This window comes from Ranitomeya imitator, chromosome 1 (assembly GCF_032444005.1).
Source record: "Ranitomeya imitator isolate aRanImi1 chromosome 1, aRanImi1.pri, whole genome shotgun sequence".
Taxonomy (NCBI): Eukaryota; Metazoa; Chordata; class Amphibia; order Anura; family Dendrobatidae; genus Ranitomeya; species Ranitomeya imitator.
The window spans coordinates 614,711,043-614,737,166 of record NC_091282.1 but is presented as its reverse complement, the minus strand read 5'-3'; the positions used below and the strand labels follow the sequence as shown (position 1 = coordinate 614,737,166).

Sequence of the window (26,124 nt, the reverse complement as noted above, 5' to 3'; positions counted from 1 at the left end):
CTTCTCCTCATTAAGGTCGATGGGCAGATGTCAGAGAATATGAAGACAGTGTCTGGGACACCTGGCAAGTTAGTTTTATTGCGTGCTGCTTTTAGTATCAAGTCTCTTGTTTCTTCATGGTGTAGATTAGAATGATATATCTTGGCGAGGCATCTGGCTTAGGTCCACCTAGTGCTCTGTGAATCCTTGTAATCCGTAAGGTGTTAGAGTCAGTTTGTGGTAAGAGAGCACTGAAGAGTTTCGAGGTCATTTCCATGAGATTGGTATCATTTTCTGGTAGTCCTTTAATTCCAAGATTTTCTCGTCATGAATGGTTCTCCAGATCTTCACATTTAAGTTCTAGGAACTCAATTCTAGCATCTTGTTCTTGTAGTTGTTCTCTGTCATATTCAATAGCATCAGCAGTATCATCCATTCTTTTCTCCAGATCATTGGTTCTTGGATTTGTTGTGTAGAATTGTCTACAGCTTTAAAAGTATTCTGGATGGTGTTTAAAAGCTCTTTCATCGTCATAGGTATTATAGTTATGTCAGCCTGTTGAGACTTCTGAGGAGGACTGTTAGAATTTGTTGAGGATGATTGTGTGGCTGACATGCTGCGACTGATAGCTTTTGGAGATAACAACTGTGTTATTGATCTGGTGCTAGTTTCAGGTGCAATGGGCTTTTAGGGCGCATCAATTAAAGACTTAATGTAGCTAACATCTCTAAACATGGGGATTGACTATATTTTTGAGTGCATATTAGTGCCCAAGGTGTCAGCCCTAGTGTGTCATAGTCACAACCCACCAAGGCTGCCCATGCCTTCCTTGTTGAGTTTCAGGGGGGTGAGAGGTCAGTTTGGTCTATGGATGTTTTAATAAATGTTGTAACATTGAAGTTGGTAATATTAGTCTTAACAGTTGGAGTATGCCCACCCCGTGCAAAGATAATTTTCAGTATAATCTTGTAATGCAGAAAGTCTCTAGTAGTGCAAGACGGTGTATGGCTAATGGTTTATTATTAAGTGCAGTTCTAAAGTTAGCCACTAGATGCCTCTGTTGTTTCAGGGACAGTTCAATACTTGTAAATAGTCTTTATCTCCAACAATTATATGGTTGGTGTTGTAATATAGATAATATTCTTTGGGGAAACTTGTAGAGAGATCTTAAAGTCAGTGAATTCTGGAGATAATGGCCAATTAAACGATAAGGACGTTTTCTCCCTTGTCCCTTCTTATCCTCTCTGACCTCTTTTATTTTCCTCCTCCACTTCCTCCTCGCTCTCTTCTCCCAATTGTGTACTGTCCCCTCTCCTTGTTATTTTATATTATTACTTTCCTCTTCTTCCTCCTTCAAATGTCCCCTCTTGAGTGGCAGGGACCGCTATGAGGTGCTACCACACTTTTAACTGCAGTTGGAATCCACAGGTCCTCAGCGCTCTGTGACGTCTTTCAATATGGCTCCAGTTTGTGGCGGGAAAACTCCCAGCACCACCGCAGCCCCGGGTCCAGCCTGCCGACAACCCATCACGTATGGTGGGAAGAGCAGAAGAAGCCGGCAGAGCTCCTAAGCGGTGAGTGATCGCTATGTGCTGCCTGTTTGTGGTGTCCTCCCTGCTGGTTTAGAGGAGCTTGTGGGAAATGTCCGGGCAGATTGTGGCAGGGTTCTGCACCGCTCGGTGTGCCGGTGCCAGGGACTAGTGGAGAGATGGAGTGGAGGGGCAGCTCCAGCCCGGGCACTCAGGGGCAAGAGTGGAGAGAGGGCCGGATAGTCCCGCTTTATGTTACCTCCGTGGTTTACACCACAAGCTGATCTTCTGGCAGCTGCAGCCCTCAAGAAGATGGCGTCCATCCTCCTCCGATCTGGTCTGCACTGTTTGTCTCCCAGCTCGGCCAGTAATGCCGCAGGAACACACCCTGGCGTTGATTCCTCTTCCCTAGTATTCAGGGTGAGTTCAGGTCTTTCTTGGTAGTCGATTGGGATCTTTAGATTCACTTATATCCCACTATTTATTTGGTCTTTGCAGGAACTCCTGTCCAGCACGTCCTTTCCTCTCCTGGGCGACTTGAATTTTGAAGCCAAACTTATTACCTAGATGACGTAATAGTCTACACTACTTCATTTGAGGAACATCTCCGATGGCTAGAACAGGTGAATCCCCAAAAATGTCATTTGTTCCGCACACAGATTGAATACTTGGGCCATGTTGTTTCTGCTGACAGGGTGAAACCATTCCGCGAAATCGATCGCAGTGATACAGGATTGACCTACTCCAGAGATGGTCAAAGACGTCCGAGCGCTTCTGGGATTAATCGTATATTACCGCCATTTTGTGAAGAATTTTGCCTGCCGAGCAAGACCGCTGCAGGAGTTGCTTAAAGGGGCATCCTCGGGCACACAGAACTGGAGCATTCGGTGGAAGGAACATCAGGAGGAAGCTATTCAAGATTTAAAGAAACCATTGATGGAAGCTCCTGTGTTGACCAATGCGGACTATTCTCAACCGTTTATTCTCCACACTGACGGGAGTTTGCTGGGACTTGGGGCTGTGATCGCCTACTCAAGCCGGTCCCTTCACGATTCCGAACGTAATCTGGACAATTACAGTTCTTTTAAGTTGGAGCTGCTGGCGTTGGTTGGGGCTATGACGGAGAGGTTAGCAGAATATTTGTCTGGTTCTGAAGTTCTGGTGCGCACCGACAACAACCCATTGGCTCACCTGGAAAATGCGAGACTGGGAGCTCTGGAACAACGATGGGCGGCCAGAACAGCAAAGTGTCATTGCAAAATTGCTTACAAAAGAGGAGCAGAAAACACTCACGCAGATGCCCTATCTAGGTTGAAACAAGTGAAATCTGAGCGGAATAGAGATGAAGAACTGGAAAATAAGGAGGTCCCCAGGTTCCTAGACCTCGCCAGTGTAAGGTTCAGCCCAGGCAGTAGTCATGGCTGAGGACTTCCACTCCATCGCACCCTGGCCTCCCCTCACATAAACATGGTGCTCCTTAGTCGGCATACCTGTGTCTTCAGATCCAGCATCATCATGTTCTGTTCTATGTCACTGAAGGCTGTCTGCAGATGATTTCGCAAGAATTGAGAAACAGTCCATTTAAACAGAACATCTTTAAACAGAACATCTTTACTGTTTACATTTCTCAGCACATCCAAGTATTTCACAGCATTGACCACAGGTTGCACAGCACATGTATCTTCACCTTTCCCTGCACTACTTGCCACGTCCTCCAGTATATTATGGGGTAAAAGCGCCTTTGGCGGTACCACAGTGTCCTCCATATCCAGACTCACTGTTTTGGGGGTTCTCCTCATCCAATTCGCCCTGGAATGAAGGATATCAGCCCACGCAATGACCTGCCACATATTGGACAATTTGCACCCCGTATTATTGCACGTATAGGGGATGGACAGTACCTTTCGATCCCTCAGCATCCTCCCCTTCCAGCTCTGTCATGGTCGTCCTGCAGTCTGTTTCGCCCCAGACACAAGAATTTCAGCCCCCGAAGTCAGCTGCAAAATGGTGTGTGACCTGCCCTTCTATGCTGGTGTAACTTTTCCTGCTGTTCTTCCTACGGCCTTCAACCTCTGTTCCAACACTGCTGTAGCCTGCTGCTGTGAACTTTACCTGCAGCTCCAATTCTCACTAAACGCTGTCAATGCTAGTGGTCCTGGATGGCTGGGTTTCTCCCTTGGCAACGTTATGTGGCCACTGTGTTGTCCTGGGCATTAAGCCCATTTGGACTGTGAGGGCACTCTGGCCCTCCTGAGCGGTTCAGCTCCCAGGCTACACTGAACTAGTGATGTGTCGTTCGTGAACGATCCGACACAAAGAGCCGGCTCTCTTCTGTGAACGAAAGAAATCGGCTCTGCAGTGTGAGTGAGCCGAGTCTTTTTTTTTTTTTCTTGGCTGCTGGTGCCTGCAGCCTATCATATTCAGGGTAGTGAAGTGACTGTGACTCATGTGGGAGGAGCAGTGAGGAGAGAGGGAGCTGTGGATTGTTAACCCTTAAGTGCCCCCAGACTGCAAGGATTAGTGTTCCACCATCCTTCAGTGAGTGCTGGAGTCAGGATTTGAGCTACCTTAGTCCCACATAAAGATATACTTTACTGGCCTCATCCATGGCATTATATACTGATATATACTTTATAATTGTCTAAGGGTTACTTCCGTCTGTCCTTTCTTTCTGTCACGGTTATTCATTCGGGCACAGTCCGGAAAAAAATGGCCGCTCCTTACTCCCCGCAGTCAGTGCCTGTCGCCCACATACTCCCTGCTAACACAGGGTTAATGCCGGTGGTAACGGACCACGTTATGCCACGGGTAACGCACTCCGTTACCGCCGCTATTAACCCTGTGTGACCAACTTTTTACTATTGACGCTGCCTATGCGGCATCAATAGTAAAAAATGTAATGTTAAAAATAATTTAAAAAAAACAACCTGCTATACTCACCCTCCGTAATCGCTCGTGCCGGCCGCCATCTTCCGTTGCAGGTTCCGGTGGCAAAGATGGTATGGGAGAAGGACCTGCCATGATGTCACGGTCATGTGACCGCGACATCATCACAGGTCCTGCGCTCATACCAGCCCTGGGACCGGAAGCTGCCGTGGAGTACAAGGGGCCCTTTGAAAGGTGAGTATATGTTTATTTTTTAACCTGTGACAAACCTGGCTGGGCAATATACTACGTGGGCTGTGCAATATACTACGTGACTGGCCAATATACTACGTGGCTCTGTGCTGTATACTACGTCGCTGTGCAATATACTACGTGGCTCTGTGCTGTATACTACGTGGCTGAGCAATATACAATGTGGCTCTGTGCTGTATACTACGTCACTGGGCAATATACTACGTGGGCTGTGCAATATACTATGTGACTGGCCAATATACTACGTGGCTCTGTGCTGTATACTACATCTCTGTGCAATATACTACGTGGCTCTGTGCTGTATACTGCATCACTTGGCAATATACTACGTGGGCTGTGCAATATACTATGTGACTGGCCAATATACTACGTGGCTCTGTGCTGTATACTACGTCGCTGTGCAATATACTATGTGGCTCTGTGCTGTACACTGCGTCACTTGGCAATATGCTACGTGGCTGCGCAATATACTACGTCACTAGGCAATATACTACGTAAGTGGGCAATATACTACGTGGCTGGGCAATATACTACGCGGCTGGGCAATATACTACGCGGCTGGGCAATATACTACGTGGCTGGGCAATATACTACGCGGCTGGGCAATATACTAAGTCACTGGGCAATATACTACGCGGCTGGGCAATATACTACGCGGCTGGGTAATATACTATGTGACTGGGCAATATACTACGCGGCTGGGCAATATACTACGTGGCTGGCCAATATACTACGTCGCTGGGCAATATACTACGTGGCTGGCCAATATACTACGTCACTGGGCAATATACTACGTGGCTGGGCAATATACTACGTCACTGGGCAATATACTACGTCACTGGGCAATATACTACATAAGTGGGCAATATACTACGTCACTGGGCAATATACTATGTGACTGGGCAATATACTATGTGACTGGGCAATATACTATGTGACTGGGCAATATACTACGTCACTGGGCAATATACTACGTCACTGGGCAATATACTACGTAAGTGGGCAATATACTACGTGACTGGGCAATATACTACGTAAGTGGGCAATATACTACATAAGTGGGCAATATACTAGGTCACTGGGCAATATAATACGTCACTGGGCAATATACTACGTGGCTGGGCAATATAATACGTCACTGGGCAATATACTACGTAAGTGGGCAATATACTACGTAAGTGGGCAATATACTACGTGACTGGGCAATATAATATGTCACTGGGCAATATACTACGTGGCTGGCCAATATATTACGTGGGCCAGATTGCATCTCTACATTTGACATAGGGACGCATGGACCTGCGTCTGCATCAGGATCAGGATGCATCAGGATTTGTCATGTGCTCCCAAAACGCAGCTTGTTGCGAATTTTGGGTGTTAAAAAATCTGCAGACATCCTGGTACGTGGCAGCGAATCCAATAAACATGATTGTCAATGTAGACGCCCCCCAAATCAGGATGACTGCGTCCAATCTGTATGTGGATGTCATACTGCGCAGGCATGGAGCCTAATTTTTATTTTCTTTCACTTTCACCAGTGTTTGTAACATGCCTTTATTTTTATGAATTATAATCTCATACAGCGCCAGCACATCACAGCACTTACTAAATCAGAATGGACATGTACAAAAAAATGCCACATATTAGGCTGGGATCACACATGCGAGAAACATGTCCGTGTCTCGCATGTGAAATCCAAGCTGTGGCGCCGGCACTCCAGAGCGGAGCGTGCGGCTCCATGTGTTGCTATGCGGCTGCACGCTCCGCTCCGAAGTGCTGGCGCCAGAGCTTGGATTTCACATGCGAGACACGGACGTGTTTCTCGCATGTGTGATCCCAGCCTTAGAAAGTAATACATAAGAATACAACCGAGTAGCAGGGCCCTGTTCACAAGAGCTAACAATCTGAGGAAATAGCAATGCTAAAAAACAGTCTGTACTGCTTCACTAGATACTTCTTCAGGTGTATAAAGAGGTCCTCACTGTGCAGGCAAACACCTGGAGCAAGGACTATGGAAAACGGATTTTTATTTTGAAAAAGAGCCGGTTCGCGAGCCAAAAGAGCCGGCTCTTTATGGTGAGCAGAGCCGAAAGAGCCGGATCACCAAAAAGAGCCGGACTGCCCATCACTACACTGAACTGAAAAACAGGAAGCTCTCTATCTTATCCCACAGCGGCCCCTCCTATCATGACTATGCACAATGCTATGACTACAGTGTAATAATCTCTGTGACCCCATCTAGTGGCTAAATTTAGCACTGTGCTTTCCCTACAACATCATATACATGAAGGTAATATATATATATATATATATATATATATATATATATATATTTACAGAAGCACTTGCAATAGCATAGTAAAACAACAATATAAAAACAGTTACCGAGAGCATGTCTAAAGGGGTGAGAAGTACACCAGTTTCTGCCACCCCTTGCATTCCCCCTTCCTTTTAAAATGGTTGTTCCCAAGCATGAAATTTTTAATACATACAAGCAATACTCCATTCAAGGAGGAATACGATAAAACAGAGGTAGAAGCGCTGGACTCAGGGCCGGCGTCAGCACCCGGCGCACCCGGGCAAATGCCGGGGCCCTGGCGAGACGGGGGGGCCCACTCGCGCTGGGATACTGCTGCGCACATACACTGTTCAGCAGGGCCGCCGGGACCTGCATCGGTCCCGCCCTCCTCACTATTCCCCTCAGCGGGGGGAGGAGCGCACTCAGCGCATGGTGTGGCAGGGGAGCGCGAAAGGAACAGGAACAGCCCCTGGGAGAGAGGAGAGCTGGGCAGGGTCCTGGTGGCTGTGTCCGCAGCTAGCAGTCCGGGATGTTCCTCATCCAACAGTGGCCAGTCTGGATGCCCAGCCGTGCACTATCACACTGGCAATAACTCCATCCCGCGCGCGGCAGTGCATGCTGGGAGCTGTAGTTCCCCGTCAGCTGTGCCTTCCCTCCCCGGTCACCTTCGTTCTGGTACATCATGCCGATGGTGCCCCCGGTGTTGACCACCAGCACCCGGGCTTCGCTGACGAGGCCGCTCAGACTCTCCTGGGAGCCGGACAGGCTCTGGCTCTTGGACAGCTTCCTCTTGCGGCTGCTGGCAGCAGGGCCGGGGGGTCGCGGGGACAGCAGGGGTGACGCCACCATGGCTTCTTGCTCCAGCAGGTCCAGGTGGGTGTGTGACAAGGCCTGGGAGAGCCGGGACATGGAGCAACTGCCCCGGAGAGGGGTGCTGGCACTGTCCTCCGCCATGCTGCTATCAGTGACTGTCTGAGGAAGACACTACAACACGACACGACACTCCCCCCACGTGTGCTGCCTGCACCTCCCCCACAAGACGAGCCGGGGGGCGCCTGATCGGGGATCTGACTGCGACCTCTAGGTGACCAGGGGGAGAGCGCTGAGCAGGACACACCCTGAGGAGTGGGAGCAGCCAGGGATACTGGTGGGCACTAGTCCAGGAGATCGGGCGCAGCGGCTGTGGAAGTCACCGAGAGCAGCAGCTGCAAAGGTAGCAGCAACTTCTCCAGCACCGGCGAGGAGGAGAGGATCATGAGGTGCATCTTCCAGACCTGTGATGGGGACGGACGGCGACGGCTATATCAGCAGGTATGGGGGGGCGCCGCGCAACTTTCCACCTTACTCCTGAATAGTTGGCTGCAGGGGGCACTTATTCCCCTGTGAGTGCTGGAGGCCGGCCTGAGAGCCCTTTTGCCCACTGCTGATGCCACACTCCGGGCCCTGAGGGCACAGGGGCTCCACTCATTCTGCCCTGGTACAGCACATGTCCCCCCCTCAGGCTGCTATATACTACGTGGGCTGCTATATACTACATGGGCAGCTGGGCTGCTATATACTACGTGGGCTGCGCTGCTATATACTACGTGGGCTGTGTTATACACTACATGGCTGTGTTTATATGTGATCATGAATCGTGGTATGTGTTAAAGGGGGGGCCCACTGAGACTCTTCTGCCCGGGGCCCACAAAAACCTGGAGCCGGCCCTGGCTGGACTCAATGTGAGCCAAGTCCATAAGTCTGTAAATGAAGTCGGCCCCCTTCCTTTGAATATGGTACTACAGTACCCAATCCTGCTTTCAAAGAAGGAAGGGGTGCAATGAGCGCAACAAAACAAAAAGTCCATAGGCTCCAAATAATATGCAAATTGCCTCTTCTGAGAAAAAGAGGACTTAAACTCTATAGCGCCACCTGTTGGAAGTAGCGATCCTACAAGTCACAATCAACTCTTTAACGAGTTGTGCAATATGACTTAGGATAAAAGCCAAATCAGTATCTCAATTCACAGACACGGTGTTTCGGGCTGTTGGCCCTCGTCAGTGCAAAGCATGAGAACTAATTTGGCTAGGTGAGAGGCTCTGGACTGGGGTCTAAGGGGTATTGTTTCTCCTTATGGAGAGTGACATACCAGCACTGACTTGTCAAGGTAAGGAGGCTTATTCGCCGTGCAATGCTCCTCTGGGAAATATAATATGCAAATTGCCTCTTCTTAGAAAAAGAGGACTTAAACTCTATATGCTTCAAATAAACACCAGGCTCACAGTCCTCAAGGTCAAAACATACACAAAAAAAAAGTTCTTATGACCGTTCGTACTTGGCCACACTGCTCCTCTATCCTATGGGGAGAAACATTGTCAGGTTCTTTTCTGCGCCACTGAAGGCTGTTTACAGATGATTTTGCAAGAATTGAGACGCAGTCCATTCCAACTTTAACCCCTTTACCCCCAAGGGTGGTTTGCACGTTAATGACCGGGCCAATTTTTACAATTCTGACCACTGTCCCTTTATGAGGTTATAACTCTGGAACGCTTCAATGGATCCTGGTGATTCTGACATCGTTTTCTCGTGACATATTGTACTTCATGACAATGGTAAAAATTCTTTGATAGTACCTGCGTTTATTTGTGAAAAAAACGGAAATTTGGCGAAAATTATGAAAATTTCGCAATTTTCCAACTTTGAATTTTTATGCAATTAAATCACAGAGATATGTCACACAAAATACTTAATAAGTAACATTTCCCACATGTCTACTTTACATCAGCACAATTTTGGAACCAAAATTTTTTTTTGTTAGGGAGTTATAAGGGTTAAATGTTGACCAGCAATTTCTCATTTCTACAACACCATTTTATTTTAGGGACCACATCTCATTTGAAGTCATTTTGAGGGGTCTGTATGATAGAAAATACCCAAGTGTGACAGCATTCTAAAAACTACACCCCTCAAGGTGCTCAAAACCATATTCAAGAAGTTTATTAACCCTTCTGGTGCTTCACAGGAATTTTTTGAATGTTTAAATAAAAATGAACATTTAACTTTTTTTCACAAAAAATTTAATTCAGCTCCAATTTGTTTTATTTTACCAAGGGTAACAGGAGAAAATGGACCCCAAACATTGTTGTACAATTTGTCCTGAGTATGCCAATACCCCACATGTGGGGGTAAACCACTGTTTGGGCGCATGGCAGAGCTCGGAAGCGAAGGAGTGCCATTTGACTTTTCAATGCAAAATTGACTGGAATTGAGATGGGACGCCATGTTTCGTTTGGAGAGCCCCTGATGTGGCTAAACATTGAAACCCCCCACAAGTGACACCATTTTGGAAAGTAGACCCCCTAAGGAACTTATCTAGAGGTGTGGTGAGCACTTTGACCCAACAAGTGCTTCACAGAAGTTTATAATGTAGAACCGTAAAAATAAAAAATCATATTTTTTCACAAAAATTATCTTTTCGCCCCCAATTTTTTATTTTCCCAAGGGTAAGAGAAGAAATTGGACCCAAAAAGTTGTTGTACAATTTGTCCTGAGTACGCTGATACCCCACATGTGGGGGTAAACCACTGTTTGGGCGCATGGGAGAGCTCGGAAGGGAAGGAGCGCCGTTTGACTTTTCAAAGCAAAATTGACAGGAATTGAGATGGGACGCCATGTTGCGTTTGAAGAGCCACTGATGTGCCTAAACATTGAAACCCCCCACAAATGACACCATTTTGGAAAGTAGACCCCTTAAGGAACTTATCTAGAGGTGTGGTGAGCACTTTGACCCACCAAGTGCTTCACAGAAGTTTATAATGCAGAGCCGTAAAAATAAAACAAAATTTTTTTCCCACAAAAATTATTTTTTTAGCCCCCAGTTTTGTATTTTCCTGAGGGTAACAGGAGAAATTGGACCCCAAAATTTGTTGCCCAATTTGTCCTGAGTGCGATGATACCCCATATGTGGAGGGGGACCACTGTTTGGGCACATGGGAGGGCTCAGAAGGGCAGGAGTGCCATTTGAATGCAGACTTAGATGGAATGGTCTGCAGGTGTCACATTGCGTTTGCAGAGCCCCTAATGTACCTAAACAGTAGAAACCCCCCACAAGTGACACCATTTTGGAAAGTAGACCCCCTTAGGAACTTATCTAGATGTGTGCTGAGCGCTTTGACCCACCAAGGGCTTCACAGAAGTTTATAATGGAGAGCCGTAAAAATAAAACAAAAATTTTTTCCCACAAAAATTATTTTTTAGCCCCCAGTTTTGTATTTTCCCGAGGGTAACAGGAGAAATTCGACTGCACAATTTGTTGTCCAATTTGTCCTGAGTGCGCTGATACCCCATATGTGGGAGGGAACCACTGTTTGGGCGCATGGGAGGGCTCGGAAGGGAAGGAGCTCCATTTGGAATGAGGACTTAGATGGAATGGTCTGCAGGTGTCACATTGCATTTGCAGAGCCCCTAATGTACCTAAACAGTAGAAACCTCCCACAAGTGACACCATTTTGGAAACTAGACCCCCTAAGGAACTCATCTAGATGTGTTGTGAGAGCTTTGAACCCCCAAGTGTTTCACTACAGTTTGTAACGCAGAGCCGTGAAAATTAAAAAAAAAAATCTTTCCCCCCAAAATTATATTTTAGCCCCCAGTTTTGTATTTTCCCGAGGGTAAGAGAAGAAATTCGACCCCAAAAGTTGTTGTCCAATTTGTCCTGAGTACGCTGATACCCCGTATGTTGGGGGAAACCACCGTTTGAGCGCATGGCAGAGCTCGGAAGGGAAGGAGCGCCATTTGGAATGCAGACTTAGATGGAATGGTCTGCAGACGTCACATTGCGTTTGCAGAACCCCTAATGTACCTAAACAGTAGAAACCCCCCACAAGTGACCCCATATTGGAAACTAGACCCCCCAGGGAACTAATCTAGGTGTGTTGTGAGAACTTTGAACCCCCAAGTGTTTCACTACAGTTTATAATGCAGAGCCGTGAAAATAAAAAATCTTTTTTTTCCCACAAAAAATATGTTTTAGCCCCGAGTTTTGTATTTTCCCAAGGGTAACAGGAGAAATTGGACCCCAAAAGTTGTTGTCCTATTTGTCCTGAGTACGCTGATACCCCATATGTTGGGGTAAACCCCTGTTTGGGCACACGGGAGAGCTCGGAAGGGAAGAAGCACTGTTTTACTTTTTCAACGCAGAATTGGCTGGAATTGAGATCGGACGCCATGTCGCGTTTGGAGAGCCCCTGATGTGCCTAAACAGTGGAAACCCCCCAATTATAACTGAAACCCTAATCCAAACACATCCCTAACCCTAATCCCAACAGTAACCCTAACCACACCTCTAACCCTGACACACCCCTAACCATAATCCCAACCCTATTCCCAACCGTAAATGTAATCTAAACCCTAACTGTAACTTTAGCCCCAACCCAAACTGTAGCCCTAGCCCTAACCCTAATCCTAACCCTAGCCCTAACCCTAGCCCTAACCCTAGCCCTAACCCTAGCCCTAACCCTAACCCTAGCCCTAGCCCTAGCCCTAACCCTAACCCTAGCCCTAACCCTAGCCCTAGCCCTAACCCTAACCCTAGCCCTAACCCTAGCCCTAGCCCTAACCCTAGCCCTAACCCTAGCCCTAACCCTAACCCTAGCCCTAATGGGAAAATGGAAATAAATACATTTTTTTAATTTTTCCCTAACTAAGGGGGTGATGAAGGGGGGTTTGATTTACTTTTATAGCGGGTTTTTTAGCGGATTTTTATGATTGGCAGCCGTCACACACTGAAAGACGCTTTTTATTGCAAAAAATATTTTTTGTGTTACCACATTTTGAGAGCTATAATTTTTCTATATTTTGGTCCACAGAGTCATGTAAGGTCTTGTTTTTTGCGGGACGAGTTGACGTTTTTATTGGTAACATTTTCGGGCACGTGACATTTTTTGATCGCTTTTTATTCCGATTTTTGTGAGGCAGAATGACCAAAAACCAGCTATTCATGAATTTCTTTTGGGGGAGGCGTTTATACCGTTCCGCGTTTGGTAAAATTGATAAAGCAGTTTTATTCTTCGGGTCAGTACGATTACAGCGACACCTCATTTATATCATTTTTTTATGTTTTGGCGCTTTTATATGATAAAAACTATTTTATAGAAAAAATAATTATTTTGGCATCGCTTTATTCTCAGGACTTTAACTTTTTTATTTTTTTGCTGATGATGCTGTATGGTGGCTCGTTTTTTGCGGGACAAGATGACGTTTTCAGCGGTACCATGGTAATTTATATCTGTCTTTTTGATCGCGTGTTATTCCACTTTTTGTTCGGCGGTATGATAATAAAGCGTTGTTTTTTGCCTCGTTTTTTTTTTTTTTTCTTACGGTATTTACTGAAGGGGTTAACTAGTGGGCCAGTTTTATAGGTCGGGCCGTTACGGACGCGGCGATACTAAATATGTGTACTTTTATTGTTTTTTTTTTTTTATTTAGATAAGGAAATGTATTTAGGGGAATAATATTTTTTTTTTTTTTTCATTATTTTGGAATTTTTTTTTTTTTTTTTTTTACACATTTGAAATTTTTTTTTTTAACTTTTTTACTTTGTCCCAGGGGGGGACATCACAGATCAGTGATCTGACAGTTTGCACATCACTCTGTCAGATCACTGATCTGACATGCAGCGCTGCAGCCTTCACAGTGCCTGCTCTGAGCAGGCTCTGTGAAGCCACCTCCCTCCCTGCAGGACCCGGATCCGAGGCCATCTTGGATCCGGGGCTGGAGGGAGCAGGGAGGGAGGTGAGACCCTCGCAGCAACGCGATCACATCGCGTTGCTGCGGGGGTCTCAGGGAAGCCCGCAGGGAGCCCCCTCCCTGCGGGAAGCTTCCCTGTACCGCCGGCACATCGCGATCATCTTTGATCGCGGTGTGCCGGGGGTTAATGTGCCGGGGGCGGTCCGTGACCACTCCTGGCACATAGTGCCGGATGTCAGCTGCGATAAACAGCTGACACCCGGCCGCGATCGGCGGCGCTCCCCCCGTGAGCGCCGCCGATCGCGCTGGACGTACTATCCCGTCCATGGTCATAGGGGCCCACCCCACATGGACGGGATAGTACGTCCGATGTCAGAAAGGGGTTAAACTGACTATCTTCATTTCTTAGCACATCCAAGTATTTCATAGCTGCTGTGAACTTTTCCTGCAGCTCCAATTCTCACTAAACGCTGTCAATGCTGCTGGTCCTGGATGGCTAGGCTTCTCCCTTGGCAATGTTACGTGGCCACTATGTTGTCCTGGGCATTAAGCCTGTCTGGACTGCGAGCCCACTCTGGCCCTCCTGAGCGGTTCAGCTCCCAGGCTACACTGAACTGAAAAACTGGAAGCTCTCTATCTTATCCCACAGTGGCCCCTCCTATCATGACTATGCACAATGCTATGACAGTAGTGTAATAATCTCTGTGCCCCCATTTAGTGGCTAAATTTAGCACTGCGCTTTCCCTACAACATCATATACATGAAGGTAATATATATATATATATATATACAGTATATATATATATATATATATATATATATATATATAAATATATATATATTAGCTGAAGAGCTCGGTGTTGCCTGGGCATAGTAAATATCTGTGGTTAGTTATAGTACCTCACTTCTCTTATTTTCCCCCTCACACCTCTCATTTTCCCCCTCACATCTCTCATTTTCTCCCTTACACCTCTCATTTTCCCCATCACTCCTCTTATTTTCCCCTCACTCCTCTCATTCCCCCCTAACACTTGTCATTTCAACCTCACATCTGTCATTTCCCGATCACTCCACTATGTTCCCTCACTCCTCTCATTTTGCACTCACACCTTTTCATTTTCACCTCACACCCCTCATTTTCACCTCACACCTCTCATTTTCCCCTCAGTATATACATGTTTGTCATCTCCCTTATATATAGTATAAACCTGTGTGTCATCTCCTGTATATAGTACAGTATATACCTGTATGTCATCCCCCCTGAAAATAGTATATACCTGCTGCATGTCATCTCCTCCTGTATATTGTATATACCTATGTGTTATCTCCTCCTGTATATAGTATATACCTGTATGTCAGCTCTTCTGTATATACTATATACCTGTATGTCATCTCCTATATATAGTATATACCTGTATGTCATCTCCTGTATACAGTATATATCTGTGTGTCATCTCCTCCTTTATATAGTATATACCTGTGTGTCATCTGCTCCTGTATATAGTAAATATCTGTGCGTCATCTCCTCCTGTATATAGTATATATGTGTGTCATCTCCTCTGTATATAATATATACCTGTGTGTCATCTCCTCCTGTATATAGTATATACCTGTGTGTCATCTCCTCCTGTATATAGTATATATCTGTGTGTCATCTCCGCTGTATATAGTATATATCTGTGTGTCATCTCCCCTGTATATAGTATGTACCTGTGTGTCATCTCCTCCTGTATATAGTATATACCTGTGTGTCATCTCCCCTGTATATAGTATATACTGTACCTGTGTGTCATCTCCCCTGTATATAGTATATACCTGTGTGTCATCTACCCTGTAAATAGTATGTACCTGTATGTCATCTCCCCTGTATATAGTATTTACCAGTGTGTCATCTCCTCCTGTATATAGTATATACCTGTGTGCCATCTCCCCTTTATATAGTATATATGTGTGCCATCTCCTCCTGTATATAGTATATAACTGTATGTCATCTCCTCCTGTATATAGTATAGACCTGTGTGTCATCTCCCCTGAATATAGTATATACTAGCTGTTTCCAGCCAGCTAACGCTTGGCACGCTCATTGCTATCTAATTAACGCTGCTGGTGATTAAACTAAAGTAAACAATGACAACATTCAATAGCGCTTACGCAGGTGGTAAATTAACTTAAAATGAAGTTAATAATAATAATCATTAAAAATCTGAATAATACTAATAATACATTTTATTCACGGTGTGTGTTTTTTATTCATTCCAGCATCAAAACAAATTTCATAACGAAATGTAAATTAAGTTAAAATTTTTCTGTAAACACAATCACATGTGTGAGTACGGAGCCTCATGAGGTAATGTGCGGGGCCGGAGCCTTGTGTGGTAATGTGTGGGGACGGAGCCTCGTGTGGTAATGTGTGGGGACGGAGACTCGTGAGGTAATGTGGGGGGACGGAGCCTCGTGAGGTAATGTGTGGGGACGGAGCCTCGTGTGGTAATGTGTGAGGACGGAGCCTCGTGTGGTGATGTGTGAGGGCGGAGCCTCATGTGGTAATGTGTGGGGACGGAGCCTCGTGTGGTGATGTGTGATGACGGAGCCTCGTGTGGTAATGTGTGAGGACGGAGCCTCATGTGTTAATGTGTGTGGATGGAGCCTGGTGTGGTAATGTGTGGGGATGGAGCCTCGTGTGGTAATGTGTGGGGACGGAGCCTCGTGTGGTAATGTGTGGGGATGGAGCCTCGTGTGGTAATGTGTGGGGATGGAGCCTCGTGTGGTAATGTGTGGGGATGGAGCCTCGTGTGGTAATGTGTGGGGAAGGAGCCTTGTGTGGTAATGTGTGAGGACGGAGCTTTGTATGGTAATATGTGAGGACGGAGCCTCGTGTGGTAATGTGTGGGGACGGAGCCTCATGTGGTAATGTGTGGGGACGGAGCCTCGTGTGGTAATGTGTGGGGATGGAGCCTTGTGTGGTAATGTGGTGGGGGCGGAATTATCTGTGGTAATGTGGGGGGCGGGAATGTGTGGGAATGTGTGGTAATTTGGTGGGGGGCGGGATTATGTGTGGTGATGTGGTGGAGGGGTGGGATTATGTGTGGTGATGTGGTGGGGGACGGGATTATGTGTGGTGGTGTTTTGGGGGGGCGGGATTATGTGTGGTAATGTGGTGTGGGGGCGGGATTATGTGTGGTGATGTGGTGGGGGCAGGATTGTGTGGTGGGGGCGGGATTATGTGTGGTAATGGAGTGGGGGGCAGGATTATGTGTGGTGATGTGTTGGGGGGTGGGATTATGTGTGGTGATGTGTTGGGGGGTGGGATTATGTGTGGTAATGTGGTGGGGGCAGAATTATCTGTGGTAATGTGGGGGGCGGGAATGTGTGGGAATGTGTGGTAATTTGGTGGGGGGTGGGATTATGTGTGGTGATGTGGTGGAGGGGTGGGATTATGTGTGGTGGTGTGGTGGGGGGGCGGGATTATGTGTGGTAATGTGGTGTGGGGGCGGGATTATGTGTGGTGATGTGGTGGGGGCAGGATTGTGTGGTGGGGGCGGGATTATGTGTGGTAATGGAGTGGGGGGCAGGATTATGTGTGGTGATGTGTTGGGGGGTGGGATTATGTGTGGTGATGTGTTGGGGGGTGGGATTATGTGTGGTGATGTGGTGGGGGTGGGATTATGTGTGGTGATGTGTTGGGGGTGGGATTATGTGTGATGTGTTGGGAGCGGGATTATGTGTGGTGATGTGGTGGGGACGGGAATATTTGTGGTAATGTGGTGGGGGGGCGGGATTATGTGTGGTAATGTGGTGGGGGGGCGGGATTGTGTGGTAATGTGGTGGGGGGCGGGATTATGTGTGGTGATGTGGTGGGGGCAGGATTATGTGTGGTGGGGGGAGGGATTATGTGTGGTAATGGGGTGAGGGGTGGGATTATGTGTGGTGATGTGTTGAGGGGACGCGATTATGTGTGGTGATGTGGTGGGGGCGGGATTATGTGTGGTGGGGGGAGGGATTATGTGTGGTGGGGGGAGGGATTATGTGTGGTGATGGGGAGGGGGGTGGGATTATGTGTGGTGATGTGTTGAGGGGACGCGATTATGTGTGGTGATGTGGTGGGGGCAGGATTATGTGTGGTGGGGGGAGGGATTATGTGTGGTAATGTGGTGGGGGGTGGGATTATGTGTGGTGATGTGTTGAGGGGACGCGATTATGTGTGGTGATGTGGTGGGGGCGGGATTATGTGTGGTGATGTGGAGGGGGGTGGGGTTATGTGTGGTAATGTGGTGGGGGTAGGATTGTGTGGTAATATGGTGGGGGGCGGGATTATGTGTGGTGATGTGGTGGGGTGGGATTATGTGTGGTAATGTGGTGGGGGGCAGGATTGTGTGGTAATGTGGTGGGGGGGTGGGATTATTTGTGGTGATGTGGTGGGGTGGGATTATGTGTGGTTGGGGGCGGGATTATGTGTGGTAATGGGGTGGGGGGCGGGAATGTGTGGTAATTTGGTAGGGGGCAGGATTATGTGTGGTGATCTGGTGGAGGGGCGGGATTATGTGTGGTGATGTGGTGGGGGGCGAGATTATGTGTGGTAATTGGGTGGGGGCGGGATTATGTGTGGTGATGTGGTGGGGGACGGGATTATATGTGGTAATGTGGTGGGGCAGGATTATGTGTGGTAATGTGGTGGGGGGCGGGATTGTGTGGTAATGTGGTGGGGGGCGAGATTATGTGTGGTAATTGGGTGGGGGCGGGATTATGTGTGGTGATGTGGTGGGGGACGGGATTATATGTGGTAATTTGGTGGGGCAGGATTATGTGTGGTAATGTGGTGGGGGGCGGGATTGTGTGGTAATATGGTGGGGGGCGGGATTATGTGGTGATGTGGTGGGGGCGGGATTATGTGTGGTGGGGGGTGGGATTATGTGTGGTAATGGAGTGGGGGGCGGGATTATGTGTGGTGATGTGTTGGGGGCGGGATTATGTGTGGTGATGTGGTGGAGGGGCGGGATTATGTGTGGTAATGTGGAGGGGGGCGGGATTATGTGTGGTAATGTGGTGGGGTCGGGATTATGTGTGGTGATGTGTTGGGGGCGGGATTATGTGTAGTGATGTGTTGGGGGGTGGGATTATGTGTGGTGATGTGTTGGGGGGCAGGATTTTGTGTGGCAATGTGGTGGGGATGGGACTATGTGTGGTAATCTGGTGGGGGGGCAGGATTATGTGTGGTGATGTGGTGGGGGGATGGGATTATGTGTGGTAATGGGGTGGAGGGGCGGGATTGTGTGGAGATGTGTTGGGGGGGCGGGATTATGTGTGGTGATGTGGTGGGGGGCTGGATTATGTGTGGTAATGTGGTGGGGGAAGGGATTATGTGTGGTGATGTGGTGGGGTGAGGGATTATGTGTGGTGGGGGTGGGATTACATGGTAATGGGGTGGGGGGCGGGATTATGTGTGGTGATGGGGTGGGGGGCAGGATTATGTGTGGTGATGGGGTGGGGGGCAGGATTATGTGTGGTGATGGGGTGGGGGGCAGGATTATGTGTGGTGATGGGGTGGGGGGTGGGATTATGTGTGGTGATGTGGTGGGGGGCGGGATTATGTGTGGTGATGTGGTGGGGGGCGGAATTATGTGTGGTAATGGGGTGGGGGGCGGGATTATGTGTGGTGATGTGTTAGGGGCGGGATTATGTGTGGTAATGTGGTGGGGGGTGGGATTATGTGTGGTAATGGGGTGGGGGGCGGGAATGTGTGGTGATGTGTTGGGGGGCAGGATTATGTGTGGTGATGTGGAGAGGGGGCGGGATTATCTGTGGTAATGTGGTGGGGGGCGGGATTATGTGTGGTAATGGGGTGGGGGCGGGATTATGTGTGGTGATGTGTTGGGGGCGGGATTATGTGTGGTGATGTGTTGGGGGGCGGGATTATGTGTGGTGATGGGGCGGGGGATGGGATTATGTGTGGTAATTGGATGGGGAGTGGGATTATGTGTGGTAATGGGGTGGGGGGATGGAATTATGTGTGGTGATGTGGTGGAGGGCAGGATTATGTGTGGTGATGTGGTAAGGGGGCGGGATTATGTGTGGTAATGTGGTGGGGGGCGGGATTATGTGTGGTGGTGGGGGGCAGGATTATGTGGTGGTGGGGGTGGGATTATGTGTGGTGGGGGTGGGATTGTGTGTGGTAATGGGGTGGGGGGTGTTATTATGTGTGGTGGGGGCGGGATTGTGTGGTGATGTGGTGGGGGGCGGGATTATCTGTGGTAATGTGGTGGAGGCGGGATTATGTGTGTTGATGTGGTGGGGGGCAGGATTATGTGTGGTGATGTGGTGGGGGGTGGGATTATGTGTGGTGGGGGGGTGGGATTATGTGTGGTAATGTGGTGGGGGGTGGGATTATGTGTGGTGATGTGTTGGGGGCAGTATTATGTGTGGTGATGTGGTGGGGGGCGAGATTATGTGTGGTAATGGGGTGGGGGGGCGGGATTATGTGTGGTGATGTGTTGGGGGGCGGGATTATGTGTGGTGATGTGAAGGGGGGCAGGATTATGTGTGGTGATGTGGTGGGGGGCGGGATTATGTGTGGTAATGTGGTGGGGGGTGGGATTATGTGTGGTAATGTGGTTGGGGTGGGATTATGTGTGGTGATGTGTTGGGGGGGCGGGATTATGTGTGGTAACGTGGGGGGCGGGATTATGTGTGCTAATCTGGTGGGGGGGCGGGATTATGTGTGGTGATGTGGTGAGGGACGGGATTATGTGTGGTGATGTGGTGGGGGGCGGGATTATGTGTGGTGATGTGGTGGGGGTGGGATTATGTGTGGTGATATGGTGGGCAGGCGGGATTATGTGTGGTGATGGGGTGGGGGCGGGATTGTGTGTGGTGATGTAGTGGGGGCGGGATTGTGTGTGGTAATGGGGTGGAGGCTGGCTTGTGTGTGGTGATGTGGTTGGGGGCAGAGCTACTGTGCAGGGGGCGGGATTAGCGAGTAATCACGATGCCTCTTATATATATAGATGTGTGTGTCATTTCCTCCTGTATTAGACCTCGTTCACACGTTATTTGGTCAGTATTTTTACCTCAGTATTTGTAAGCTAAATTGGCAGCCTGATAAATCCCCAGCCAACAGGAAGCCCTCCCCCCCTTGTAGCCTTGTAGTATATGGCAGTATATATTAGCTCACACATACACATAATAGACAGGTCATGTGACTGACAGCTGCCGTATTTCCTATGGTACAGTTTGTCTGCTTATTAATCAGATTTTTATTTTTGAAGGATAATACCAGACTTGTGTGTGTTTAAGGGCGAGTTTCATGTGTCAAGTTGTGTGTGTTGAGTTGTGTGTGGTGACATGCAAGTAGCGACTTTTGTGAGATGAGTTTTGTGTGGCGACATGCATATAGCAACTTTTTATGTCGAGTTTCATGTGACAGGTTAGTGTAGTAAGTTGTGTGCAGCAAGTTTTGCACATGGCGAGATTTGCGCGTGGCGAGTTTTATGTGTGGTGCGTTTTGAGTATGTGCAAGTTTTGTGAGAGGCAACTTTTGCATGTGTTGCAACTTTTGTGCATGTTCCACGTGTGCAAGTTTTGCGTGTGGCAAGTTTTCCATGAGGTGAGTTTTGCACGTGTGGCGAGTTTTGCGTGAGCCTAGTTTTGCATGTGGCGAGTTTTGCGCATGGCGAGTTTTGAGTGGCGACTTTGGGTTTCGACTTTTATGTGGCGAGGTTGGTGTATGTGTGGTGAAATGTGTGCTGAGGGTGAAATATGTGTTCAAGCACGTGGTAGTGTGTGGCGCATTTTGTGTGTGTGTTCATATCCCCGTGTGTGGTGAGTATCCCATGTCGGGGCCCCACCTTAGCAACTGTACAGTATATACTCTTTGGCGCCATCGCTCTCACTCTTTAAGTCCCCCTTGTTCACATCTGGCAGCTGTCAATTTGCCTCCAACACTTTTCCTTTCACTTTTTCCCCATTATGTAGATAGGGGCAAAATTGTTTGGTGAATTGGAACGCGCGGGGTTAAAATTTCGCCTCACAACATAGCCTATGATGCTCTTGGGGTCCAGACGTGTGACTGTGCAAAATTTTGTGGCTGTAGCTGCGACGGTGCAGATGCCAATCCCGGACATACACATATACACACACACATTCAGCTTTATATATATATATATATATATATATATATATCTATATATATAATTGTCTAAGGGTTTTTCCGTCTGTCTGTCTGTCTGTCTGTCTGTCCTGGAAATCCCTGGTCTCTGATTGGTCGAGGCCTGGCGGCCTCGACCAATCAGAGACCGGCACAGCATCGACGTAGAAATCCCGCGTCTCTGATTGGTCTAGGCCGCCAGGCCTCGACCAATCAGCAGCGGGCACAGCGACGATGATGTCATAATGGTTGCCATGGCGATGATGATGTCATAAAGGTTGCCTCGACCAATCAGCGATGGGCACAGTCTGCCGCGAATTCTGGAATTATCATTGTCCATATACTACGGGGACATGCATATTCTAGAATACCCGATGCGTTAGAATCGGGCCTGGCGGCCTCGACCAATCAGCGACGAGCACAGCGACGATGATGTCATAATGGTTGCCATGGCGACGATGATGTCATAAAGGTCGCACAACAGACAACCATACACAAATATGCACAAATCATCATTGGCCATATACTACGGGGACATGTATATTCTAGAATACCCGATGCGTTAGAATCGGGCCACAATCTAGTATATATATATATATATATATATATATATATATAAAACAGAGTAAAGAAATGGAGCGCACTTCCTGGACGTCCGGTGCAGGTAACTTTATTCAGACATAGTAAAAGACATCTTCACGACCGGGGGTGCTGTACAAAGAGTGCGGCGAAGCTAGACGACGGCCGTTTCGCGCCTAACTGGCGCTTCAACGGGTCAGCACCCCCAGTCGTGAAGATGTCTTTTACTATGTCTGAATAAAGTTACCTGCACCGGACGTCCAGGAAGTGCGCTCCATTTCTTTACTCTGTTATTCACATGTGGACTTTATCCAGCGGAGCTCGGCACCCAGGACCGGACATCTTGGCATTCAGGACACAGGTGAGCGGTTCCCACTATATTCTTTGGCGGTAGTGCTGTCCGGCTGTTTTCTTCACATTTGCATATATATATATATATATATATATATATATATATATATATATATATATATATATAAACACACAGCAGCACTTGCAATGGCACAGTAAACACAACAATATACAAACAGATACACAGAACATGTTTAAAGGGGCAGGGAGTACACCAGTTTCTGAACCCCTTACACCAGGATGGTGGTGACATCGCTGGACCAGGTATAAATCCCTATTCAGGGGGGCGTCTTGGGCCAATCTCGGGATGAGTGAGTCCGATTACAACAAGAAAATAGTGAGCTTACTTTGCTTAGGCTAGGTTCACATTTGCTGTCCACAGCGTATCGTCCGCAACCGCAAACGCATGCCGGCAAAAAAAACACAGCGTTTGCATGTGTTTTTACATGCATTTGCGCTTTTTATGCGCATGCGTTTGATATTTCCAGGAGGGCGTGTCTCAATGGGCGTGTCTAAATGAGTTCATGGACATGCGCAGTCCGAAGTACGCAAGCGCATAGAACGCATGCGTATGCATGCATTTCCATAGACAGTAATGCGTTTTTTTTTAATGCCCTCATCCAATGCTAAAGTTGAAAAACACATCAAAAACGCTACGTGTGAGCATAGTCCAAGTGGGTGAGCATAGCCCAAGTGGTGGAGGAGCATTTTTGTTTTGGGTTATATATTTTGCCTTACATACAAATCATTACCCTGGATAGGATGTTCCTTAACATATTTCCCAGAAAAATCAAGTTTGGTTAAATTTTTTGTATGTTTTATTGTGCGCTCGGAAAAATGGTGTAAAACTCTGACAACATTGTTCACAGCAGTGACCTGGGAGTCAGAAATGCTTCCAGGGGTCTTCCCCATGATGTTCCCGTGTCATTTGAGCACTGTTCCCATCGATTTCAGACGTTTTTAGACCCTAAAAAGACCCCTGGGGTAGCGGCAAAGATGCACAGGTTTCCTATAGATTTACATTGGGCTCACTGCTCAGGTCGAGCACCCGAGCATTCCAATTTGCTCTACTGGAGCAACAAGCACCCGAACATTTTAATGCTTGCCCATCACTATTTGTAGATTAAAATTGAATTGTTTATATTTAGATTTAAAAATTACAAGAAACAAACTTTATCCTAAGTCATATTGCACGACTCGTTAAAGAGTTGATTGTGACTTGTAGGATCGCTACTTCCAACAGGTGGCGCTATAGAGTTTAAAGGGACACTGTCACCTGAATTTGGAGGGAACAATCTTCAGCCATGGAGGCGGGGTTTTGGGGTTTTTGATTCACCCTTTCCTTACCCGCTGGCTGCATGCTGGCTGCAATATTGGATTGAAGTTGATTCTCTGTCCTCCATAGTACATGCCTGCACAAGGTAATCTTGCACAGCGCAGGCGTGTACTATGGAGGACAGAGAATGAACTTCAATCCAATATTGCAGCCAGCATGCAGCCAGCGGGTAAGGAAAGGGTGACTCAAAAACCCAAAAACCCCGCCTCCATGGCTGAAGATTGTTCCCTCCAAATTCAGGTGACAGTGTCCCTTTAAGTCCTCTTTTTCTCAGAAGAGGCAATTTGCATATTATATTTCCCAGGGGAGCATTGCACGGCAAATAAGCTTCCTTACCTTGAAAAGCCAGCTGGTATGTTACTCTCCATAAGGAGAAACGATACCCCTTAGACCCCCGTCCAGAGCCTCTCACCTAGCCAAATTAGTTCTCATGCTTCGCACTGACGAGGGCCAACAGCCCGAAACACCGTGTCTGCGAATTGAGATACTAATTTGGCTTTTATCCTAAGTCATATTGCACGACTCGTTAAAGAGTTGATTGTGACTTGTCCAACAGGTGGCGCTATAGAGTTAAGTCCTCTTTTTCTCAGAAGAGGCAATTTGCATATTATAAGAAACAAACTAATGATAGATACATTTTCATAATAATTTGGATAACTTTGCATTTTCATTTGGATACCTTTTGATATTGCACCAAATTATGTGAGTCTTGGTCAGGTACGGACTGGGACTGAAATTCAGCCCTGGCATTTAAAATCACACAGGCCCATGTTATCCCCGTCCCAGAGCACCAGATGTTGATATATTACTAATATTACCCGGTATGGAAGAAAGCAAGATTTACTACAAGGCCAATATTTCTAATGATACAGGTGGCCTGCTGGGATAAGTGACGGAGTCAGCGACTTTGTGCTCCGTCACAACTTTTAACAATATGGGTGTCTTGAAAACACCGATTCTGTTAACATCATAGCATACAAGGCAGCGCACAACCAGATAGGCCCTTCTGGCATTTGCCAAAATTGCCAGATGGCCAGTCCGGCCCTGGTCTTGGTTGTTCCTCTCTGGCAATAGCTAATTTACAGACAGATCCATGACTCCACTTATTCATTTACTCACCTTTTGAGACATGAATAGATAAAACAGATTGTACACACTGATTGGATCATTATCACTAGTGTCTCTTCCCCTTTTGGTTTCCTACAATTCTGCATCCAGGTCCTTGGCTATTGAAGTCACCTCCAGTAGTAAAATGATTGGCTAGAGCTTAGATTTAAAGATTAGTGATGAGCTAATAGCATTGTTGCTCGGGTGATCTCTGAGTATTTGTTGGTGCTCAGACATTTCATTTTCCTTGCCTCAGCTGAATGATTTACGGCTGCTGGACAGCCTGAATGCATATGGGAATTCCCTAACAAACAGGCATTCCTCACATATATTCAGCCTGGCTAGCAGCCGTAAATCGTGCAGCTGCAACAACGAAAACTAAATCTCCGAGCACTAACAAATACTCAGAAACCACCCGAGCAACAAGTATACTCAATCATCACTATTTAAGAGCCATCTAGGGAAATATCTAGGTACACAGACTATAGCGAGCAGTGTCACTCACAAGATGCGTAGATACTCCTGTTCAGCAGTACCCCATCCATGTAGATTAGTTGTGATACAGACTTCAGGCTAGAAAGCTTAGAGTAATGATGCATGGTAGGTTCAATTGGAAATGAGCACCTAGGTGTGAAGGAAATATGTAAGGATCATAATTTGCCACTTACCGCTGCTGGAGAATGTTTTTGAGCCGAGTCAGACGCTTCAGCTGTATTTCTGCTTATTTGCAGTCTAGATGTGTTTTACCCTTCTCAGCACCTATTTACTTGAACCCATGATGAGCAACTTCCTGCACCTAGAAAAGCACCACTAGCAAAAAAAAGTCATAGCAGAAAAAAACACGATGTGTTCTAGAGTTCTGCAGCTGTAAATAATGCCTCCATTCTGGGCACCTAAATAATGCCTTCCAACTGGACACCCCCATACTGGACACCTAAAT

At 47.3% G+C, this 26,124-nt stretch overlaps 1 protein-coding gene across 1 annotated transcript in view; it reads right to left on the bottom strand.

The window, feature by feature from the left end:
• LOC138657967 (C-X-C chemokine receptor type 6-like) overlaps window positions 1–25,910 on the bottom strand; it is a 67,783-nt gene extending 41,873 nt beyond the window's left edge. The window contains exon 1 of the mRNA XM_069745552.1: window positions 25,853–25,910. The gene's annotated coding sequence lies outside the window, so the exon portion shown is untranslated. The remainder of the gene's footprint in view (window positions 1–25,852) is intronic.
• Window positions 25,911–26,124: the final 214 nt, after the last annotated feature.